Here is a 23,226-nt window from a genome sequence, read left to right as displayed (position 1 = left end):
CAAGATTCTACCTTAGAATCACTCGCTTCGCTCGTGATTCAATTATAGAACCTTTCGCTTTCTTGGGACTCAAAATAAACACTCGCAAGAAAAACGAACTTTCCTCTCTTGTTGCACAAATAACTATTTTCTACTCGTCGAGTATAATCTGTGTATTACAACTTCATACGCAACACTACAACCTTACTCTTTTCAACGTTGGATAGTCTATGGCACTTCCGACTCAAGCATAAGAATTTTATCGATACGGTTTAGTCAAATATAAAAATTTGGAAAATAGAACTTCATACATTTCGATAAAATATTTCTTGTTTAAGGAGACTAGATTCAATGCAAATTAGCCGACTTAAACACGCTGCTGCGTCGCATCTGCTTTGTGATTGGTTGGCCAACAAAAACATTTTATTTTATGTTGTAGTAGAAACAATTGCTTCATAAGTTAGAAACGCGCATGTGACACCCTTCATATAGCAACATCCATACCCTACGAAAAGCGTTGCTTGTTAGTCTCCATAGTAGATGGCCAAAATCGAGAAAAAAACTGTCTTAAAATTGAATTTAGCAAGTAGCAGGTACCAGGGTACTTTTGGTTTGTTTACCTATATGATTCTGCTAGTTGAAAGTATATTTTTTTTGTCTCATAGAAAAAGTATTCTATACAATAGTGATATAATCAAGCTTTTTAATCTCGTACCTTAACTTAAGCAACTCAGCAAGCTTCGTTGCTTAAACACGGTACTCGACTGAAAAGCTCTCTATTATATCACGATTGTATAAAATACTATTTAATACAGTTGTTCAAAAAGTGCTACTTTACGTAGCTGTTTAGCGTGCGGAAAGTTGGTTTTCGCGAACTAGTGCTTTTTACTTTTCAATTTTTTTTAAATTTATACTTGTTCCAATTCACGACTAATTCTTATTGATGAGTGTTAATATTAGTTTCCTTTAAACGTCGTAATCAACATATAAAACTACTGTTAATGTAAGAATACGAAAAATATACATATTTTATATTTTATTACTTACCTCTTCCTCATTATAACTTTATAACACGTTTTTTTTTAAATATTGAATATTGAAAAACCGTTCTTAATAAGGTGTCTGAATTGAACGGAACGCCTGTCACAGATGAGGCGTTTCTTCTTACTGCAAGCATGTTTTAAATTTCCAAAGGCAACGTTCGATATTGTTTTTATAAATATACGATACAATGTTTTATATTTACAATACTGTCTTATTGAACATGCATTAAAACAAAAAAAACTTTCATTGAAGTGGGTTCAATAATAATAACAAAATCCATTCTAGTCGAATAAAAGTTAAGAAAAAAAACTTCATAATGTCAATGATGTCACAGAATTAATAATATATAAAAGTTTCGAATTCCTTACTTGTTGTTTTTCTTATTTTTTCGCAACTGTATTAAAAAACGTCGTTCGATACACGTCCGGAAATGTCATTCTTCACTCGTCCCGAGTCTATCTCGGTACTCGTGAAGTAATGACATACTTTCCGCAATAGCATCGAAATACACTATTACCACAATTTAAGAATAGTTATTTGTTATACAAGGGTGCAAAGTTGTATTTTACCCGCGAGTGTAGAATTGAAACACGAGAAGTAAAATACATTTGCGCCCGTGTGTAACACAAAACTTTTCACCTCACTATAGCGAGGAAAGTGCAACATCCACAGGCGTTAGATCATCTTCATCACTGGAATCACTCATGTCGTTACGATATTATAACAGAAAACTCTGGAAGTTGTGTATTTTTACGCGAGTCGGTGAGAAAACCTTTTAAGTAAAAAAATTGTTGACAATGTTGACATTTCTGATGTATGAAATGTCAACGATGCGTTTTGAAATTAAAACGTTTATTATGGAATTTTAAGGTTTATGACTTAAAATCATTAAATAAAGCTAAATTTGGTATTTTTTATTAGATTCTCAAACCATTTATTTAATGATAATTAATATCGAACGAACCATTATGATGATGTTTTGTTATCTGTCAAGCTACTTAAACACGCTCCATCCAAGGTCAAATTACTTTCCCCACTAGTGGATAAAACGCGTTTTTCCCCGCTTGTATTGAAGGATAAACGACAACTTTCCGAGCTAGTGAGGGGAAAACTATTTAACTTACCTATTTATCCGGATGATCTTTAAATTATCTAGTATCCCTACCTAGCGTCTCACAATATCAATACAATATCGGATTAAGCTTGACAGGCACCACACGAAATCTCATTTTAGTACTTACTTTTATTTGGAATAGTAAACAGTTTAGTAAGTAGGTTTAAAATATAAACTGTCATTTCGCGCACTCGCCGGTAACATGGTTGGTATTTGCAAAGAGGCTCTCTGGCTTGCGTAAGCTTTCTAGATTTCCTAGCTTTACATTCAAAGGAAATATTTTACGGAAATAGTATTCTGGGCTCCTTGAGGAAATGGCAATTACAGGCTGCTTATGGAATACCTAATAGATGTTTAAAAGGGCTCTCGAGTAACTTACAAAATCTCAATGTATTATAACCCTCTCAATGCCCTGAACCTGAATGACTGTCTATCCTGTTGTAAATAGGGTAACTCCATCCATGATTGTAAGTATACGGCATTGTGTACGAATAGATTATTGTGCGGCGCCATCCCAACAAGCATCCAATTAACACCTGCCAGGCTAATTGGAACGAATGCAATTAAATAGGTGCTAGTATTGCATACCAATATGCCCTTGCACACTACCTGCGAGGGTGCGGAGCCGGTTATAGAGCGGCGACTTAAAAAGGGTTATTATATATTATATTCAGCGATAGACAGCTAGGTTGCCGCTGAGAGTTTATACCTGGAAACCCTTGGAGATTTCTTATAGGAATTTAAAGGCTCTACTTGAATTGAGAGCTATATTTCTTTTAGGAAACAAGGATGCCCAGGAATTCTAAGAGATTGGTATGCAAATTCCATACAAGTGTTTCCTCACTTGAACTTAGTTGTGTAAAGTTTGCAATGTAAGAATAATATTCACAATGATAATGGCCCTTTCTAAGAGCACTGATGATCAGTCATATCCTAAAGACCAAATAGTGTGTGAATTAGATCGTTAAATTAACGGTTTTGAGCAAGGACTTACTGTTACTGTGAGAGGAGAACTATCCAAGCGCCAGAAAAACTACCTTTCTAATTATCACTGTCCAAGAAAGGCGGATGCTGATTCAGACTTTTCACTGCCCCACAGCTAGTCCTCTGCAGCGACATTCAGACGGATGCGTGAGTTGACCTACTTCCTAGGGTCACCTCGCGGTCCCGGCCAGCCGCTGAACGCTCACGGATTACGACTTTTGCATGTTAATGCTAATATGAACCCACTAAACTTTGTGTAGTGGGAGGCTAATAAATGTAAGCTCGTTCCGAGATCGTAAAATTAAGGATCACTAGCTATTTAAATACAAATGTCTGTAGGTTGTATCCACGTGCGATATCAAAGATATCTTATTTCGTTGCGATAAGGCGGAAAATTCATATATTTAGCGCCAACTCTGATACACACTTTAGCTTTGTAAACAGAGCAACTATCCAAGAAAATACTGTACGCCTTCGTCTTATAACTATTGTGTATTTGTAATAATTTGTAAAAGGGAACGTCTTATCAGGCTCTCTTTTGTACATGATACCAATAGATATTTGGTAGGGCTGTAGGGATAGCTATCCGTTCTGTATTCATAATACTCGTTGGTCTATTTAATTTACTATTATACATATGCACAACATTTTTTGTAGAAGCATTCTCAGATAAGTAATAATTGACTAGAATTTCTGGCCTTTGGCGCCATTCATTTATTACGTTAGGCACTTTAGTGGGGGAGGAGGGTCGACCGTTCTTATTTTTTCTTACAGGGGAGTGGGAGGGAGTCTTGATAGTTTTTAATACGTAAGATCACAAAATGTGCAAGTAAAGATTATACTTCAAAAAAGCGCGTGCATCCGTGCACCTAGAAAAACTTTAAAATTAATCCAAAGTCGATTATTGCCAAAAAAATATTTTTTGTTCTTTTGCAGGTACAAAATAAGTTCCTAAAATTGTTTCTATGAAAATCGAAATAAAAACACACCCAATGTGTAATCATTTTTCCTTCAGATTCTTACGTAATAAATATTAAACAGGGTGGGGGTCGGCCTATTCTTATTTTTTCTTACCTAGGGTTGGGAGGGGGTCAAAATCTGGTAAAAATCGTCTTACGTAATAAATGAATGGCGCCTAATGAAGTTTTGAATATGCATATTTTGTAAAAGTTTTACTTTCTAGAATTAAACTAGATGAACGTAAAGTAGTTTTTTTTTTGTCAATTACGACAATTCGTCAATTTACCTCTTCTGCTATCCGTATTCTCTTAATTTTTAGGCTTATCTAATGTTATATCCGTTACGCCTAATCATGTATGTAACGCACTTAAGTGCGTCATTACATTAGGGACCCGTGGTTGCAAGTTGCAAGTCATGCTTTTTATTGATACAGAGTGGGTACTTAAATACATACTCAACAACAAATATTCGTGATAAATTAGCAAATAAATACTTACTTACTTACTCCTCTGGCGCAGCGACCCAAAGTGTGTCTTGGCCTCTAACACAACTGCTCGCCACTGATCCCGGTCCTGTGCAGTTTCTCGCCAGTCTTGAACCTGGAGCTCGCGCAGATCAGCGTCCACCACATCCGTCCGACCGACGCGGCCGGGCGACGGCGGCGTGCTGTCGGTTTTCCCTCAAACGCTCTTCACCGCCCGATCGTCTCCCATGGCTGAAGATGAATACATACTCATAGATTGAGCAAATAAATACCCTAAGTATATTTATTTATACCTACCTACTTAAGGGTCTCCTAACTAGCCTAGTCGATGGTGGTCCTATGTAGCAGAAGGTCCTGGGTACGAATCCTGATGGTAAGGGCATTTATTTGTGTGTTTATCACACATATTTGTGCCTGAGTTATGGATGTTTTGTATGTATAAGTATTTATATATAGTTAACTATATATATATATATATATATATCAGCGTCCGCAGGGCTAAGATGGACGGCTGTCTATCATTTGTCACCATACCTGTCACGCTCTAACAAGTATACGTAAGTGCGAAAGTGACGCATGATATGACAAGTGACGAAAACGCGACCATGATACCGGTGCTGCCACAACGTGGGACGAGGTCGATCTGTGTAAAATTGACAAAATTGTCCGAATTTATTAATACCGGGGTTCAAACCCAGTAGCAGCCGTACCAGGCAGAGTGATTGCAGCCGCCTTTTTAGGGCCGCTTTGTCGATCAGTCGGCCACTCAAGTTTATTAGCGCACAAAAGGGCCTCGATGCAATTTATGTCAAGCCCGTTATCGAACTAGGTTTATGCTGATTTTTATTTTTTCTTTAAGAGGCCGGTGTCGATTTTAGTCGCAAAAATGTAAAATTGATAGATTTAGTCGGTGAAATTGTACACCTTTTGTTAACTAATTGAAAAATCAAGTACTGGTTTCTATTAGCACGTCTTCTTATCTTACCTTTTATCAGATCAATTTTTTGAAAACAGACTCACTAAATTAGTAATGTTTGCTTTTCTGATGGACGTCTTGGTAAACGCGCGTAAAGCACTGATTTTGTCGCTCTTATTTGTAAATATCGTAAAGTTTGGACGGCTAAACATGGTAATTTTGTATTACACATATCCTGTACTTGACGTTTATCGGACTACATTTTATTATTATGACTTTGAAGTAGTGTAAATGAAAGTTACACGAAATCAGTTTTCTCCAGAAATTACTTCAAAACAAGTGACAATTTCTCTGAAAATCGACTTAATTTCAAAGTAATTTTGATACTTAAACAATCTACAACATTTGCTGAAACTATTCTTATACATCAATTTGTATAATTTACCACCATAAATTTTTGATGAATTTTTAAAAACTGCCCCTTCTTTTCATATATTATCGGTGACGCACGCTCGCGACCTCATTATTAAAAGGCAAGATGAGAAGACGTGCTAATAGAAACCAATACTTGTTATTTAGATATTACGTAACAAAATGTGTATAATTTCAACGACTAAATCTATCAATTTTAAATTTTTGCTCCAAAATCGACTACGGCCTCTTGCTTTAAAATGCATACTTTAAGTGCTCTGTAAATACGGGGTTACGTTAACGGATAATATAACGGATATTACCTGGTTTTATAGGTACGCAATTTGAATAATATCGGAGAGGAGAATGACTATGAATTTTGTTATATTCACTTGTGGAATGAATGAATGAATTAATTAACTTAATTACTATTGTAAATCCATTAAACTTCTTATCCATGATTTAAATGTGCCAATTATTCAGTTTTTTAAGGTTCTCACTTCAAAAGGAAAAACGGAACCCTTAAAGGATCACTTTGTTGTCCGTTCATCCGTGCGTCTGTCTGTCTGTCTGTCTGTCAAGACCCTTAATCTCGAGAACGCGTGGAAGTATCGAGTTGGAGTTAAAACCATATACCTCTCAGGTCTAGTCCCTTGAAGCTGTGAAAAAAAAACCGAATTCTAAGAACGTAATAAAAAATACGGCCGTTTAGGCCGCAAAAAACGTATATTTCGACACTTTCAGGGAATTAAAATTTAGCAAGTAATATCGTCGCACAGTGGTCTTATACTACAAGTACAGGGAAAATACTGAAAACTATGTTTGTAAAAAATAAAAAAAATGTACCGAACCCTCGGTGGACGAGTCCGACTCGCACTTGTCCGGATTTTCTATTAGTATCGGGTTCTAACGATTATAACTACTGAACAAATGTGAAGTAACGAATGAACAAATCATCTCGATACCAATGCCATTTGCGAGGAAATTATTTGAGTTGGTCAACTTCACGGGAGAAATAAAGGATGGGAAGTAGTAAATGCACTATTAACCATATTACGTCAGTGAAGAATAACGAAAATTGTCTCGTACCTACCTACTTGTAAGTTAATTAGATAGAACTTAGCAGTTCTAATGAGAGTTGGGTGATTCCCCATCTGCGATAAGTGTCGCGATAAACATATGTACATTGATATTGCTAACTGTACCTGCGACAGCTTTACTACTAATGTGACACTGTTGAACGAATTTACTCATTACGATTATCAGCCTATTGGCATTCTACTTCAGAACTGTGATTTAAGAGGGGTTAATGAAAAATTAGTTTTCATATTGAATTTTACACGTTTAATCAAGGGCTAATGCCACGAAAACAAAACACACGCATACTAGAATATATTTGCAAGGGCAGACTCCAACTAAAACGGTCTAAAAGGTTAACGTTATATCACGAAAACATGTCTAGTTTTCATTTATTTTCAGTTTCATTTCATACCCTGCATAACATAGGAGTATAATTTTAGCATAATGTAGCTAGTGATATAGCCGAGGGATACGACGAGAAAAATTCTAAATAAAAGTGTATTTTCCGAGTAATTGAGATAATATAAAGGTAAAAACCCGCTCGATGACCATATCTTCTGTCAATAGTTTCGCGCGGCGTGACATATATTTTGTCTCTTCCTTATTTCCTGGCTTTACTCCCCCTCTTAATGTGTAAATGGTTTATATCTCTTGTCATATTATCTCAGACCATATATGGGCAAGTCCTCCCCAAAATGCGTCAATCACGAAAGTTGCGCAGGCACTAACTTACACTAGATAGTTAGTAATTCTAAGTAAGCACATGTAAGTACATAGTTGATGGCGTTACGACACTAATGGGGGTTGGGTATTTCCCATCTGGAACTGCCATGAACATTATTATTGCTAAGTGGAGTGGAACTCGATCGCTTTTGTTTTCGACCAGCTGATTAATTAGTTCTAGATTTTTATCTAAACGAGGTTAAACTCGTAAACCTATATTGAGTTATGATAGTCGTTTGACATTCTTTAAGGCTGTTCAACTCTGACCACAGGGCATACTTTATACAGCAAATACTTTATTAATTCATTGAGAGAACAAGGATGCAAAATATTGTTTTCGAACGCTAATTAACGTGTCTTGTTTACAAATCATGATACTTCCCTATGATTGAATGATGTTTATTAACGGCAAAATACGATATCATGAAGGTGATAAAAACTACAGTGATTGAGTTCAGCTAAATATTATAATTATTTCTTATAAATCAACACGACACGAAAATACTTTGTATACTTACCTCGATATAACATTACAGGGCAGACTGAATGTAACGGCAGACTACAAGCGGCCTTATTGCTAATGAATCATATGTGCCAGGCAACATTCACAAAAAGGTAATAAATCTATCTCAATTATTACGTTATTTGCTAAGAGAAGCCAATGATCTGAGAAGTCTTCCCCTCGCTAATTTTATGTATGTAATTGTAATTACTCGACAGTGATGTAGCAGGACCTTGTGACTTTGGATCATGGTGAACAGATCATTCACTTGATCTGTAATTATTTATTGTAATGTTCTGTAAAGAGATCAAAGTGATTCAAGATGCATCTATCCATAATGCATTTGTGTCTGGTAAGCTGCGTGTTTTCTCGTTATTTACACTGATGTTCAGTCCGGTACATGCCGTCGAACAGAAGAACCATTTAAAGAATGTGAGGGTTCTTTATCGCTTGTTTTATTCGTAAAGATTGTAATCCGACGGGAACGGAGACGGGTTGTCTACTGCGACAGAATACAAAATATTATTGATTTATAGTCGTTGTGAAACTAACGTAAGGAAAGTACCGAAAAATTAGTATTACATAATAATGTTCATAATTTGTGATGTGATGACTGGTGAGACCTATTGTTTGAACGATAACATTACTGTACGCCATGCTAATTAGAATTAACATACATTTTTACCCTCTTTTTGCATTATTTTCCTATAAACCAGAATCATTTGGACAATCAAGCGTCGTGGATGCTTTAACTCACTATCTTGGATATTTTTAGTCTTTTAAGGGTTAAAACATAAAACTGATTTATTGTTGGCCAATACGTGCTAAAGACAAATTATTAACTTAGTCACCCGAAGACAATCGTAGACCTCCCTCGTGGTCGTGTCCCACAAAGTTCGATCATGTGAAACCCGCATCCACGTGCTGTGCGTCGTCTCGGCAACTCTTACGACGTCCGCCCGCCTAGTCAACGTACATTACAAATGGTAGTAAGCATGTATCCTTTCCATAGAAACATTAACAGATTTAAAAAAAAACTACCCGTTACTACGGGAGTATAAACAATGTCAAAAAATCACAAATAATTCGTGGTATCTGCGAGGATATTACGTTATACTTTTTGCGGTTCTTGAATTATATTGATTTTTTTGTTCCTGTACATTAAAAAAAAAGGAAAGACTTTTTTCAAGTCAAATCGCTTGAAATTCATAGTTTAGCATAACCAAATTATAAATGATAAGCAAAATCCATTTCAATAAAAAAAACTTTAAAATGTTATTTTCGAATTTTACCACTTTTCCATAAAAACAATTAAATAAATAAAAAACGCACCGGTGACGGAAATATGTAGTATGCCAAAAAATCACAAATACATAATTCGTAGCATAGCCATCCGCGAGAATATTACGGTTTGTTTTGCGGTTTTTGAAATATATTGATACTTTGTTCCTGCTCCATACATTTTTTTTCGAAAAAAAAACATCAAAACACTCTTTATGTCAAATCGATCTTTATTCAAAATTTACCATAACAATGGGGAACAATGCGACGTCAGGCGTGTCCGACGTGTGCGCGTATTGCTGTATAACTGCCTAAAGCTGCAATGTGTTTCAGATTCCTTATTAGATTATTTTAAACCGGGTCACTCACGTATTATTAAGTCGAATAGCTCGACATGTTTCGGTCCAATTTACGAGGACCGTCTTCACGGAGACACGACACGTCTTCACTGGTCGAGGGCGCGGCGTGTACTGCGGGCCAAAGCCCGACTCGCCCGGCCGCTCACGACAGACGGCGTCGGCGGTGCCGGCGGATGACGGTCCTCGTAAATTGGACCGAAACATGTCGAGCTATTCGACTTAATAATACGTGAGTGACCCGGTTTAAAATAATCTAATATGTTTGAGTCTCACGGGAGTTCAGATTCCTTGTTTAAAGTCACTGTGGCATAGCTCTTAGGATTGCTAGTTTATTCGTATTTGTATAGCGCACGGCCTGAAGACATAGACAAGTTCCTTGGGCGGCGACCACGATCAGAAAAGCTTTCTACATCGCGCTATTTTATATGACAAATCACAATGGCTTTAAAAGTATTTAGATTGACATGTATTCTTCAAAAAGTCTGTTTATATTCTCATGTGTTCTGTTCTATAGCTACCTTTGACTTTCATTGTAACTAATTACATATTTTCTTGCCCACGTCGAAACTCTAGAGCCCAACTATTAATTTTCCTCTCTCAGTTCAATATTGAATGACAGTTGTAAATTATGGTTGAAGCGGGTCTGCGGATAAGAGATGAATATGAGTTATTACATTTCGAATATACGTGTGAAGATTATTGTTATTTATTGGGCTTTATCCGTGTGTTTTCTTAACTAAGCACCTTTAAGAGGTGAGGAATAGTATATAATTATAATGTTAGTTGTCTTCCATTTTTGTGTTCACGGAGAGTTTCAAATAATTAATAGTGAAATAAAGTTTTATTTAAAAGAAAACGATTTTTGTTGACTTGACGCAAATTACTGTCAGCAGATTCGTACGGTGCTTATTTTAAGTAAACTGTCGAGTTTTTGCTAGTAAAAATTGCAAAACTTAAGGCTGCTAGGATTTGATGTAGAAATTTGCAAATTACAGTGTGTCTGCTTATTGTTCTCTAATTATAGAAAAAGATATCTGTCGATCTTTAAGGCCGAGCCACACCAGATGCGTGTGCGTGTGCGTAGACGTGCACGTGCGCGTCCCGCTGCGTTGTAAAATACGAATTCTCATAAGAGAGGACACACCGCTTGCGTGACGTGCGCGTGACGTGTACGCATTGCAGCTCCGACGAGACAAACCGGCTGCGTGCTGCGTGTACACGCACACGCAGCGGAGCGGTAACGTCGCTTCGTTGCGTGCAGTGATGACGTTGTACTTACGGGCATTCCCTATGAGAGGGCGAACCGAGCAGGTTCGGACACGCACAGCTCGGTGCTGCATAGGTGCTGTGCGTGTACACGCGCAGCTCTCTTGTATTTATTTACAACTCGGCCGGTGCGCTTGCTGGTTTTTATAATGGATTCGGAAATAAAAGAAAAACTTATTGAACTAGTGCGTCAATACGAGTGTATTTGTAACCATAAACACAAAGATTATAAGAATGCGTCGTATAAAAACTTATTATGGGAACAAATCCGTGTCACAAGGAGTGCTTCCTCTTCATCCGATGAACTGCTGTCAAACATTGCTAGTCGTTATACATACGCTCTAGGAAATAGTACAAAAATGGCGGCGAATGTCCACGCAGCCTGCACGCATAGCTGCAGCGTGCGCCTGCGTGACGTGTGCAGCACCCTGCGTGGCGTGCGCTGCGTGACGTGCGCGTTACCCGGTGTGACAGTGGTGCTGCGCACGTCTACGCTTACGTTGAAGCACACGTGCTGCGCACGCAACCGGTGTAGCTCGGCCTTTAATACTACTATAATTACAGTGACACGACATATACAAAATTTAGTCACATCCTCATTTTTAGGGTTCCGTACCCAAAGGGTAAAAACGGGACCCTATTATTACTAAGACTCCGCTGTCTGCCAGTCTGTCCTTCTGTCACCGGGCTGTATCTCATGAACCGTGATAGCTAGACAGTTAAAATTTTCACAGATGATGTATTTATGTTGCCGCTATAACAACAAATACTAAAAACAGAATAAAATAAATATATTTAAGTGGGGCTCTCATACAACAAACGTGCGCGAGTCCGACTCGCACTTGGCCGGTTTTTACCAAACTGCTTCACCATGTATATCTTTTATCATCACCGTGTTAGTGTTTGTTTTGAACACAGAAAAGTAAACAAACTTACCAGAGTGTATTGAATATTGATTTAATCATACGTACATAGAGTCCATGATGAGCTCACCCTTGATAGTTGATCGCCTTGAATTTCAGATGACCAGGAACTACAACTTTATCAGACGCCCGGTTTTTTGGTATTCTTTCGCCTGCTTGACCAAAATCTTGAATAAGTGAGGTTATTATAGTACATAATGGCTTCAGCAAAGTAGAACTTACAAACCGACATTTTTGTTTTTTTAACTATGCCCGTATTCTATCTATATATTTGTTCTCTGTAGGTTTGTACGTGTGTCACTTGTCATTTCAGTATAAAGTCTACTAAAAATCTACTTTAGTAGTAAGAGATGACCGATGTCACGCGCACAAACATATATATAGATAAAACTTTATATTTTATCAATCAAGTACTTACAAGTTCAAATAGAACGCTCTGTTAATCCAAGTTAGTTGCAACTAGTACACGCTGTCCTGTTAAGGTAATATATTTTATTAATATTTATGAAATTCATAGCATTTAACACTAATTTACATTTAGAATGGGAAACCGCAACTATTAACAAAAACATTATTTATGTGGGTTCGGAAGGCTGTTCGTAAATAATAGTACATTTTGATGCAAGTAGTCGTGTTGGGTTATAATACCGGGTTGATGATGAAACTATACTTGTAACAATATTTTAACTTTATTCGTTTGTTACAAACATAATAACAACCAATTTACAATAAATATTCCAAAACGTCTTCACTATAACTTGCCTGTATTAGAACTGGTCACTTGTCACTGCAATACTCGCCTTTTTATATCAATTCAAAATGGCGGGAACCAGTGACAAGTAGGAGTCAATTGATACTCTTATATAAGCTTATCATAAATAAAAGTAAGAATGATCAAAATAATTATAAGCTATTAATAAATAATGATAGAAGTCCCGCCCGTGTTATCTCTTACCGTGATGGCCAGCGATCTCCAATCTCCAAGCTAAGGATTCACAGGCCCGCGAGCCTGTCAATTTGGTCCGCGAAAAGTGCCCCATTCCATACAAAAATGTATCGGGAAGACAGATAACTTTGTAAAGTCACGTGACTATATCCATACATTCTTTAGGTTTCAATTAGATTGTCCCTTGGCTAGGCCCCCTGGCCCGAAGTAAGTAAACGGAGGTGCGAACGCAACTTTTTATTTATATATTATAAAATATTCGTAGCAGTAGCTAAACGCAGCCGTCGGACTCGGTTAGTATGCGGAGGCTTTTTTAAAGCACCAATAGGAATGCTCCACATAATTTGTATCGCTATCGCGGCCAATTAGAGGCACCTAAATTTAAACCACCTCATCAGCCTCCATACCATAACCACCACTTCTACACCCTTTGACCGTTTTGGGCAACTGTACCTATGTAACCAGTACCTCTTGAAGATTATATCAGTTTACATCAAATCGAAGTCTTTTTATTTGAGTCGTCGAGACCTGCACGGCGGCTACAGGAGGCCTGGCTGCGCATAAAAGACACGGGAGAATGTTCGGTTATTCTCGTGAAATTAACCACATTTACGTGAATTAACCAAATCTTTGTAAATAATCGCTACGTTGTAATTATAGTACGCTGGCGAAATAATAAAAGCCTTACCTACAATTTTTCAATTGATAATGGAGTTCGAATCAGTTCAATTTAAACATTACTGTCATAGTAGATTGATGAAATATAATTTGCATCGATTTGCCACACAAATTGCTGCGGTATAAATTATATTACGTCGGCTATCACTCGGCTATATTAAACATTATTTAGTAAGAGCTAAATAACACGGAAAGGCACGACTTGAAAAAATAAGTTATATTCCTGTAGTTTGTGCAGGTTGCGAATAGTTTTGGTTCCATAATTTACTTACATTTATATACAGGTTTATTAAAAACACCTGTTAGTTTCATTTAGGTTTCTTATGTTGCACATAACCCCTGCTCTTTGGTTAACCGAGTGTATAATAAAAAAACCGGACAAGTGCGAGTCGGACTCGCCCACCGAGGGTTCCGTACAAATTGAATTTTTAGTATTTGTTGTTAAATATAGCGGCAACAGGAATACATCATCTGTGAAAATGTCAACTACCTAGCTATCACGGATCATGAGATACTGCCTGGTGACAGACAGACAGACGGACATGACAGTGGACTCTTAGTAAGAGGGTCCCGTTTTTACCTTTTGGGCACGGAACCCTAAAAACAGCTTTAGAGAAATGCGAAACTTTTATATTTTAGTTCATGAAAACTAAATAAAAAATGTGGCCAGGGCCCAGTTTCATAGAAAAGCAAGTAAGGTGTTTTTCTATGGCCAGTTCAGAGCTATAAATACATTCTACAAAATATAAACAAATAATTTTATGTTAACATATATTATTTAACACCAAGTGCGGCATTCATCCGGAGTTAGTACAGTGACGTAGTAAAACAGGCCTTACCTACTGGCCCGGAACTTATAATTACTACTATCAAGGAACCCTTAAACTCCCTACAGATCTAATAACAGGAAAATACCAGACAATGAGTTATCAGACCCCATCGATTTACTGGACTCGGATGTAATGTGCCGGAAGCGCTTTGAAATAAATCTTTAGAAGAATATTGTACCTATATCCCTCTTTATTATCCTTGTCCAAATAAAATTTACTTTATTATTCCGAAGTCATATCTTCCAATCTAATTACTGTTGTCTTGTTGGACGCGTTACAAAGCTCAACTTTAGTTCCAAAGGATAGGAAAGGAGAGATGTGTAATGAAATGGATAAAAGAAACTACTGGGACTGCTACTAGTTTGTTCGTAATTAAATTGAGCTTAAGGAGAACGTGCCTCGACGTAGGTACGTAAGAAGCGGCAAATGATTAGCCCCACGATCCATCATACGGCTGGGGACGCCTCATACTGTCGCCCGGAGAAATATACTGAATATATAGTTATACATGCTACAACCATTATGTAACACGTACTTAACAGGTATTTCTTTGGATATCGAAATAACTGTCACCGTTTTCTTTATTTCGCGTTAACCCATTTAGTTAAAAACCTTGAAAACCAGTTATTTTTATGAGTGTAATATACCCGAACTACATAAAATAACTTGATATACCCGTTCGCTAAGGACGATTATTGTATCTAAATAACTTTCTGGCCTACGCAGTATTTGCTTCGTTAACTTAAGCTTAGCCAAAGCCTGGGTTGCTAATTAAAGGTAAACAAATTAGCGCGGTACAATGAATCTTTACTTTGTTTACGTGGATTTTCAAATATTTTAATAAAACAAAGCTGACAGCTGATGGTACCTATAAAATATACCTCAGAAATAAATACGACAACAATAAGTCGTTGCTTCAAAGATACAGGTCTACAGCTTTGGTACCACGTGGAGACAAGAAAACATATTCTAACAATGCCCAATACTCGCCTGCACAAATTTCAACTGATAAAAAAGCCGGCCAAGTGCGAGTCGGACTCGCGCACCGAGGGTTCCGTACTTTTTATTTTTTTTATTTTTATATTCGAGTTGATTGAATGAAAGGTAAATTGCGGTATGCGATTTATGACGTACTAGCTGTTGCCCGCGACTTCGTACGCGTGGATTTGTATGTTGGTGGTTATATTATATTCTACATGAGCATAATATAGAACATTATGCAGCAAAAGATATCAGTAGGGACGGTTAATCATTTGTTAATAATTATACAACGCATGAAATTTGTTTTTAACAAACTACGAAGTTTCAAGACCCTAACTGAAAAAAAATGTTCCCGATATAATCCCTCTCGACCCTCTTAAAAGATTTACAAGTCCAATATTTAAAAAAAAATATTCGCTCCCGAAACTATTAATACAAACTTTTCAAAAACGGTGTAAGTAATCAGTTTTCGTCTTTTTTAATATAATGCCCTTTTTACCAAGTTTCAAGTTGCTAGCTTAAAAGAAAATTTGTACCACATATAAACTTACATCCCCTTTTTAACCCCTTTAGGGGTTGAATTTTTAAGAACGTTGAAATAACTTTTTTGAACTCTTATACAATGCATTTCTACGAAGTTTCAAAGCATTTGTAATAGATTCACTTTTAACGCCTTTTTAACCCTTTTAGGGGATGAATATTTAAAAACGCTTAAATTACTTTTCTTGTATTCTAATAATATGCCTTTATACAAAGATTCAAGTCCCGCACTAAAAAAAAATTTTTTTTTTGAGTGCTTTCAACCCCATTTTTACCACCTTGGGGGATGAATTTTTAATAATGCTGATATAAGTTTTTTTCTCTTTTAATGATATATCTTTCTATGAAGTTTCAAGTACCTAGCTTAGAATAAAATTAGGACTACGACAAACTTTCAACCCCTTTTTAACCACTTTAGGGGATGATTTTTTAAAAACGCTGATATCACTTTTCTTGTATTCTAATAACATGCCTTTATGCAAAGATTCAAGTCGCGCACTTAAAAAAATGTTTGACCTCCATACAAAGTTTCTACCCCTTTTTCCTATCCTTTTTTGTTTTGTCGTTTGAGTATGAGTAGATCATGCGTTTAGTGGAGGTCGTAAATTATAATAACAATATATTCCCTTATGCTTTATACTTTACAAGCCTCAATTAGTTAATTTGTGTTTTATCTGTTTCTTACAAATAAATACCTAAGTCAATTCGACAGATTAAGATTTATAGCTAGAGCTTGGTATGCACTAAATTGAGGCGTACAGTGTGTTTATTTTATAGTATTTTTTTTATCCGTGATAAATAAATATAAATAATGTCATTTAATAGTTAACTTATAAAATTAAGTACCTAGTCTACCTACATATAAAATTTTGGGAATTGTTACCTACCTATTAGTGTTAAACTAGTACTATTTATTACGTGGGAATATTATTATTATATTACAAGCGCGCCACAACCAAATCAGCGCTCTGCAGTTTTTTTATGTTTTGGCCACAATAACTCCGATATAGTGGTTAACGATGTGAATAAAAAAATGGTCAGCCCGTTGTATCTCGGTGGATCGTCAGTTGGTCACATGAACATGTAAAAAAAATCTTTTCAGTCATCGCATCCCATTTCATTATACTTTGTCAGATGGTAGTTTAGAAGTTAGATAAAATTGTTAATAAATCAAATCGTCGCCCGGTTGTATCGTGGTGAAAAAACCGTCAGCTGTTAAAACATTATTGTTAATTTAAAAATAATATTAATTGATTTATTTAATTTAACTAGCCGTTAAGTAGAAATAACCAAAGTTAGCCGCAAAATGGGCCGTTGTATTATTTTTATAACGATGAAACTATAAATTTCCGGAAAAAAATTAAATGTTAGTTGTTGAACAAAAAATAAAGATTCATATTTTTTTTTCATAATTGTTTTGTTTACCCATTTAGAAGAAATACGCTTTAGACCGTTACAGTAAGTAAGTATATAGTTTCTGAGTTAAAGAGGTGTTATTTACCATTATAATAATTTACCACCTCCACGAAATGCAAGGTCTATTCGTATCTGAACAAGAAAACATTTGTAAAATACGAACTAACTATTGCGTTATACTTATAGCATAGGTACTCGTATTATCGTTGCGGTGGTAAGTAGTACGTTTGATTTTTTCCTTTCGCCTTAATTTATAGTTTCGCCAAAAAAAATACGACAGGCCGTTTTGGTCTTTTTACTAAACTGCTTAATCAATTGTAAGGGTCATTATTTATAAATAGTTTGTATTTGTATTATGCCTACTTTCATTTACGATTAGCTTATAAAAGAATATCAATTGACTCTTACTTGTCACTGTTCGTTTTAATCATCAACCACCACCAATCAATGGGAGATTACCCAATCTCCCAACACAATAAAAAAAAATTAAACTTAAAAATAAATAAATATCTATATACAACGTAAATTGATAGCCTATATTAATAAATAAATTATTGGTTTGTTAGGAATCGAACTTTATTAAAAACGTAAAAAAGGCAATATATCCGCGCATGTTAGTAAACTTTTATTTTTATATTTCAAATAAAGCTTTCTCAAACATAAGTGGAAATATTGTCATTATTTTCGTAATATTAGGCTGCGAAACACCGTGTTAAGCGCGCTAAAGCGCGTCAGAACCAAATCAACTTTCTGCAGTTATTTAGTCTTTGGCCACAATAACTCCAATTTTGTTGCACTTGGGCTAAGCACAAGCATACAGAGTACAAGGAAGGCACGGAGCGACGAGCGACACAGCCCCCTCGTCTCAAAGCTAGCACACGACGCCGGCCACGCTTTTTTTGAGCTACATACGCACGAAATGTTGAATAATATTCGATTTCTTTAAAAAATATTATTTTTTAACATTATGAAACGTTGCATTTATAGTGCCTGTTAAAACATTTATTTTAATAAGCAAAGTTAGTCGCAAAACGGCCTATCGTAATGTTCCTTTTATGGAGAAACTATAAGTCACAGGGTAAAAGTCAAACGTTAGGAATGTTGTACATAAAATGTAGATTAATATATATTTTTTGTCGAACCGTTAAGCAGATATATACTCTAGAAAGTAAGAGTTTACGGCCAACAATAGCGACTAGCGCCTTAAGGCGCGAAATTATAAAGAAAATATATGTTAATCTACATTTTGTATCTGAGGAATTGGCCGCCCTGTTTTCGCTTGCCCTTCTCAAGCTCAGAATAAAAGGTGCTTAGCCACACGCTGGTCGTTCATCCGCGAAACGTGACCACACCATCGAAGTTGACGTCGCATGAGGTATACCTCGATACCACCCACATTTACTCTACGCAGCACTTCTGTATTCCGAACACGATCAGACCATCGGATCTTCACTATCTTCAGTATCTTACGTAGGCATCTGAGGTGGAATCGATCCAGCATACGAATATGGCGGCGATAAACGGTCCACGTTTCAGCAGAGTAAAGAAGGTTAGGCAGCACGACTGCCATGTACACGGAGATCTTAGTGGCCAATTTCAAGTCGTGTGAGCTGAGGACCTTGTGATCTAGCCTACCGAACGCTGCAGCCGCAGCCCCGATTCTGCTGTTAACTTCAGCATCAAGATCGCATTAAGAAGTTATCGTACTCCCCAGGTAGCGGAATTTTTCAACCTGCTTCAGCTGGTCCTCGCCGAGTCTAACACCAGCGTCTGTTGACTGAGCACGTCCAGCGACATGACTTCAGTCTTCTTGACACTGATCTTGAGCCCAAATCTGCGGCAAGACTCGTCGAAACTGGACATGAGCTGCTGCATGCCTTCCGGTTCACTTTAGCGGTTTAAGCGTGAAGAGGTCACAGACAGACGGACAGAGTATGATGGAATTGCTGTTTGCTAGTTAGGGTTCCGTAGCCAAATGGCAAAAAACGGAACCCTTATAGATTCGTCATGTATGTCTGTCTGTCTGTCCGTCCGTATGTCACAGCAACTTTTCTCTGAAACTATAAGAACTTACTGTTGAAACTTGGTAAGTAATAGATGTATTCTGTGAACCGCATTAAGATTTTCACACAAAAATAGAAAAAAAAACAATAAATTTTGGGGATTCCCCATACCTAAAACTGAAACTCAAAAAAAAATTTTTCATCAAACCCATCTATGCATCCATCTCATCTACATCTGGGGCATCTATGGATAGGTCTTCAAAATGATATTATTTTTTTTAGGATCGGAATTGCCATTTAGCGGGGGAATGTAGCCAGCATTACAGATCTGGGGGACTTTTGTAGTTAGTTTTAATTTAGTTGTAATTTGTTTTATAAGGTTTTAGTTTTATGTTAATTTTAAGATTATTAGTTATTGTATTTTAAATGTAATTTGCCCATGAATTATTATTACCAATAAAATGAAAACATTACATTGTTTGTTCGTTGCTCTGCGTGGTTCTGTCTTGTAGGTTAAGGGGTGTATAACGGTTATCTATTTCAACTGTGTATGTGTGTAACTGTGATTGTTCGGCTTTTGAATGAAAGTAGCGTCGGAGTGTCGTTATTTGTTTATTATGCAAGTTCTGTAAATCTATCAGGCCTCTTCCTCCTACTTGCCGTGGCAAAGTTAGTCTTTGAGTACAGGATTTTGGATGATGCTTTCGGTGCTTTGTTAGGTTTGTATTGATGATGCGTTGCAGGTTTTTAAGGTTCGATTGTGCCCAACTTATTATACCAAATGAATATGTAAGAACCGGAATGACGAAAGTGTTTATGGCTTTTATGGTATTTTTTGAATTAAGGTGAGATTTTAGGATACCAGAAAGTCTGTGTTTAAATTTCCGAGTGACTTCCTGTTTTGTCTGCTTTTGATGAATCTGGCCAGATTGATGAAAACCTAAGTATTTATATACATCTTGCTCTGTCATGGGGTTTATTTGATCTCCTGTGTCTAAGGTATAAGGGTTACTTTGAATTTGGCCTCTATGTATCGAATAAACTTTGCATTTGTCTACACCAAATTGCATGCCTATATCCTTAGAAAATTCTTGAGTATTGTCAGCCAGTTGGAACAATTCTGTAATATTATCAGCAAAATGTTTAATGTCATCTACGTACATGAGATGATTATTATTATTATACGGTAAAATAATTAGTACCTATAAAGTCCATCAAGTAAATATAAAAGATTATGAAATAATTTCATAATATCTCTTTGCGAGTTATTTTCCGCGCGAAATTAAGATGTCTTGGAATAACAAGAGCTCCTATAATGGGAAAATAAATTCCTCCAGTAGCAGCTAGCAGGGAAACAATATATCCGAAGCCCTGTTGTTATTCAAACGTGTTTATTAAACGTTGCAATAACTGATGGTAATATTTAGGTTTAGGGGTTTCATGCTTTGTTTTATGTTGTCTTAGAAATTGGAAATTGTAATCAGTTGCTAAAATTATGATTTGGAGGTGCTTTTACGAATATTTCTACATAAGTTAGTAATTTAATGGTGATATCGATCGATGAATGATTTATCAGATATCTATACTATCTATATACGTATAACAAATAATACATTCGTACGTTAATGTGCACATTGTCTATAATTATTGCACAAGTAAATCATTTAAACTCCGTATTAACACTAAATATAATTTTAGTCAGCTTTAAGGTATTTTCAGAATAGCTCGTTGAAAGTTTTTCAGTATGCTTTACATTTTCCCAGGTTTGAATAAACTGTGATGTTAGTTAGTCCTAAGCTGCGACGGTTTTTGTTATTAAATACAAAGTAAATGAGGTAGGTAATTATAAACCGTGAGAAAAGAGTGCTTTTTTATCCTCCTATGTAAAATGTGGAAGATAGAAGAAGATGCATGCACGGATGCTCGTACTAACGTGGCAAATTAATTATAAGTTGAATTTTTATTTTGTTTAACGTTAGTTAATGACAGTAATCATTAAGATGTGGTGTGCTTGCGAGCAAGGGAAGTTTCCTAAGAATGATTACTTGCTTACATACTATAATTGTATATACAGAAGTAAATCACAATGAAAAAATCAACGATGATCATCATCAACTATGGCCAACGCGGGACTCGAAGCCACATCCTTGGATTGCTGGTCCAATGCGTTACCAATTCCGCCAGCTGACCATCCGTCAATCAATGCGAATTTAGTCATTGCAACTGTGACAACGTCACTAGCGACATCTGCATTTTTGATCATCGTTGATTTTTTTATTGTGATTGACATCTGTATATTACAATTTATAGATTCTAATAATGGAAATCCCGCAATAAAAAAGGAAAAATATTTTAACATTTAAGATTACTTACATACTTCTAAGTTATCCCGTCAGCTGCTCTCTAATTTAATCATCACTTTTAACAAGACGAAAAACCGACAGGCCCAAGTTGACATGGAAAGTGCAGAAGTGAACAGAAGATCGATAAGAATGAAAGTAAATGCATGTTTGCTAGAACACCGGCCTTGGCCGCGGGCGCGCTTCCGTTACTCTTTGACTTGCGGCCAAACACAACAGTTGACAACCACACAAATACATATAGAGTTACAACCATTCCTCAAGCTATTTTAAAATATTATGCAACGTTTATTTATAAGTTAAATGAATGTGGTGATTGTCGTGGTTTATGACCTGGTTGACAGCCGACTCGTATATTTGATGTGACCCTTTCAGTAATGTTACTTATACAAGGATCGTGTAGGTAGATGCAGATACATACCATAAATTATAGCTTATACACGTTACATTATTGTGATATTTCATTTTTATGTACCATGAGGAGTGCACACTTCTTGTTGACAATTATTTATACATGTATTAAAACAACTTGAAACCAAATTCTAAATTACTGAATAGCAATTCGTTACGTCCCCAAGGCTTCTCTTTCAGACAATTTCTCAAGGATCTTCAAAAAGTTTCAAGAAGACTGCTTAAGTTAATTTTAGTTTGAGCGGTTCTTAAATGTAACATCTGATCGAATGGAAAACAAAACAATGTTTTATTGAACGCCTATTTAAACGTCATTTTTAGGGTTCCGTACCCAAAGAGTAAAAACTGTCCGTCTGTCTGTCTGTCTGTCTGTAACCAGGCTGTATCTCATGAACCGTGATAGCTATTAGACAGTTGAAATTTTCACAGACTACCTATGTATTTCTGTTGCCGCTATAACAACTACTTAAAAGTACGGAACTCTCGTTGGGCGAGTCCGACTCGCACTTGTCCGGTTTTTTGTTTTAAAAAGTTTAAAGATACTTGCTGAACAACCTCAAAGGTTTTCTGGGTTCTTATCATCTTTAAGTATACGTGCCGTGTTCGCATAAGAATGAAATGATATACAGATCTTTATAACACGGGTTGATAAACAAGATCGACTGTTTATTTTGATCTGAAACGTCTTGTAAATCGACAGAATGGTTTACATTGTTTTCCCCTTCAGCGTATCGACTACCAATAGCAATGTGTGGCTTGTGTAGGTATATCACAGGTTAGTTGGATGTAAATAGAATCACGATGTAACGTAGTTTATTTCTGCGCGTGGAAAGGTGTGTTGGACTTTCTAAGTTCTTAACGCCTCTGAAGTGTTTAGGCGCTCTTGTCTCGAGGGCAGAAAACAGGCGTAGCTTTTGTTTTTAGGGTTCCGTACCCAAAGGGTAAAAACGTGACCCTATTACTAAGACTCCGCTGTCCGTCTGTCTGTCACCGGTATCTCATGAATCGTGATATCTAGACAGTTTAAATTTTCAC

The 23,226-nt window shown here is 36.4% G+C and overlaps 1 protein-coding gene and 1 non-coding gene across 6 annotated transcripts in view; one reads left to right on the top strand and one right to left on the bottom strand.

Moving 5' to 3' along the window:
* LOC134742352 (Ca(2+)/calmodulin-responsive adenylate cyclase-like) overlaps positions 1 to 23,226 on the top strand; it is a 132,471-nt gene that overhangs the window by 8,575 nt on the left and 100,670 nt on the right. The window contains exon 2 of one of the 5 annotated variants that reach the window (XM_063675409.1): positions 8,232 to 8,310. The exons of the other annotated variants lie outside the window; for them this stretch is intronic. The gene's annotated coding sequence lies outside the window, so the exon portion shown is untranslated. The remainder of the gene's footprint in view (positions 1 to 8,231; positions 8,311 to 23,226) is intronic. 5 annotated transcript variants of the gene reach the window in all.
* On the bottom strand, positions 21,539 to 21,610 carry Trnaa-agc (transfer RNA alanine (anticodon AGC)). The gene has a single exon. It is a non-coding gene; the product is annotated as a tRNA-Ala (tRNA).

This window comes from Cydia strobilella, chromosome 6 (assembly GCF_947568885.1).
Source record: "Cydia strobilella chromosome 6, ilCydStro3.1, whole genome shotgun sequence".
NCBI classification, from domain to species: Eukaryota; Metazoa; Arthropoda; class Insecta; order Lepidoptera; family Tortricidae; genus Cydia; species Cydia strobilella.
Note: the sequence above shows the minus strand (reverse complement) of the source record. Positions and strands in the feature narration are given on the sequence as shown.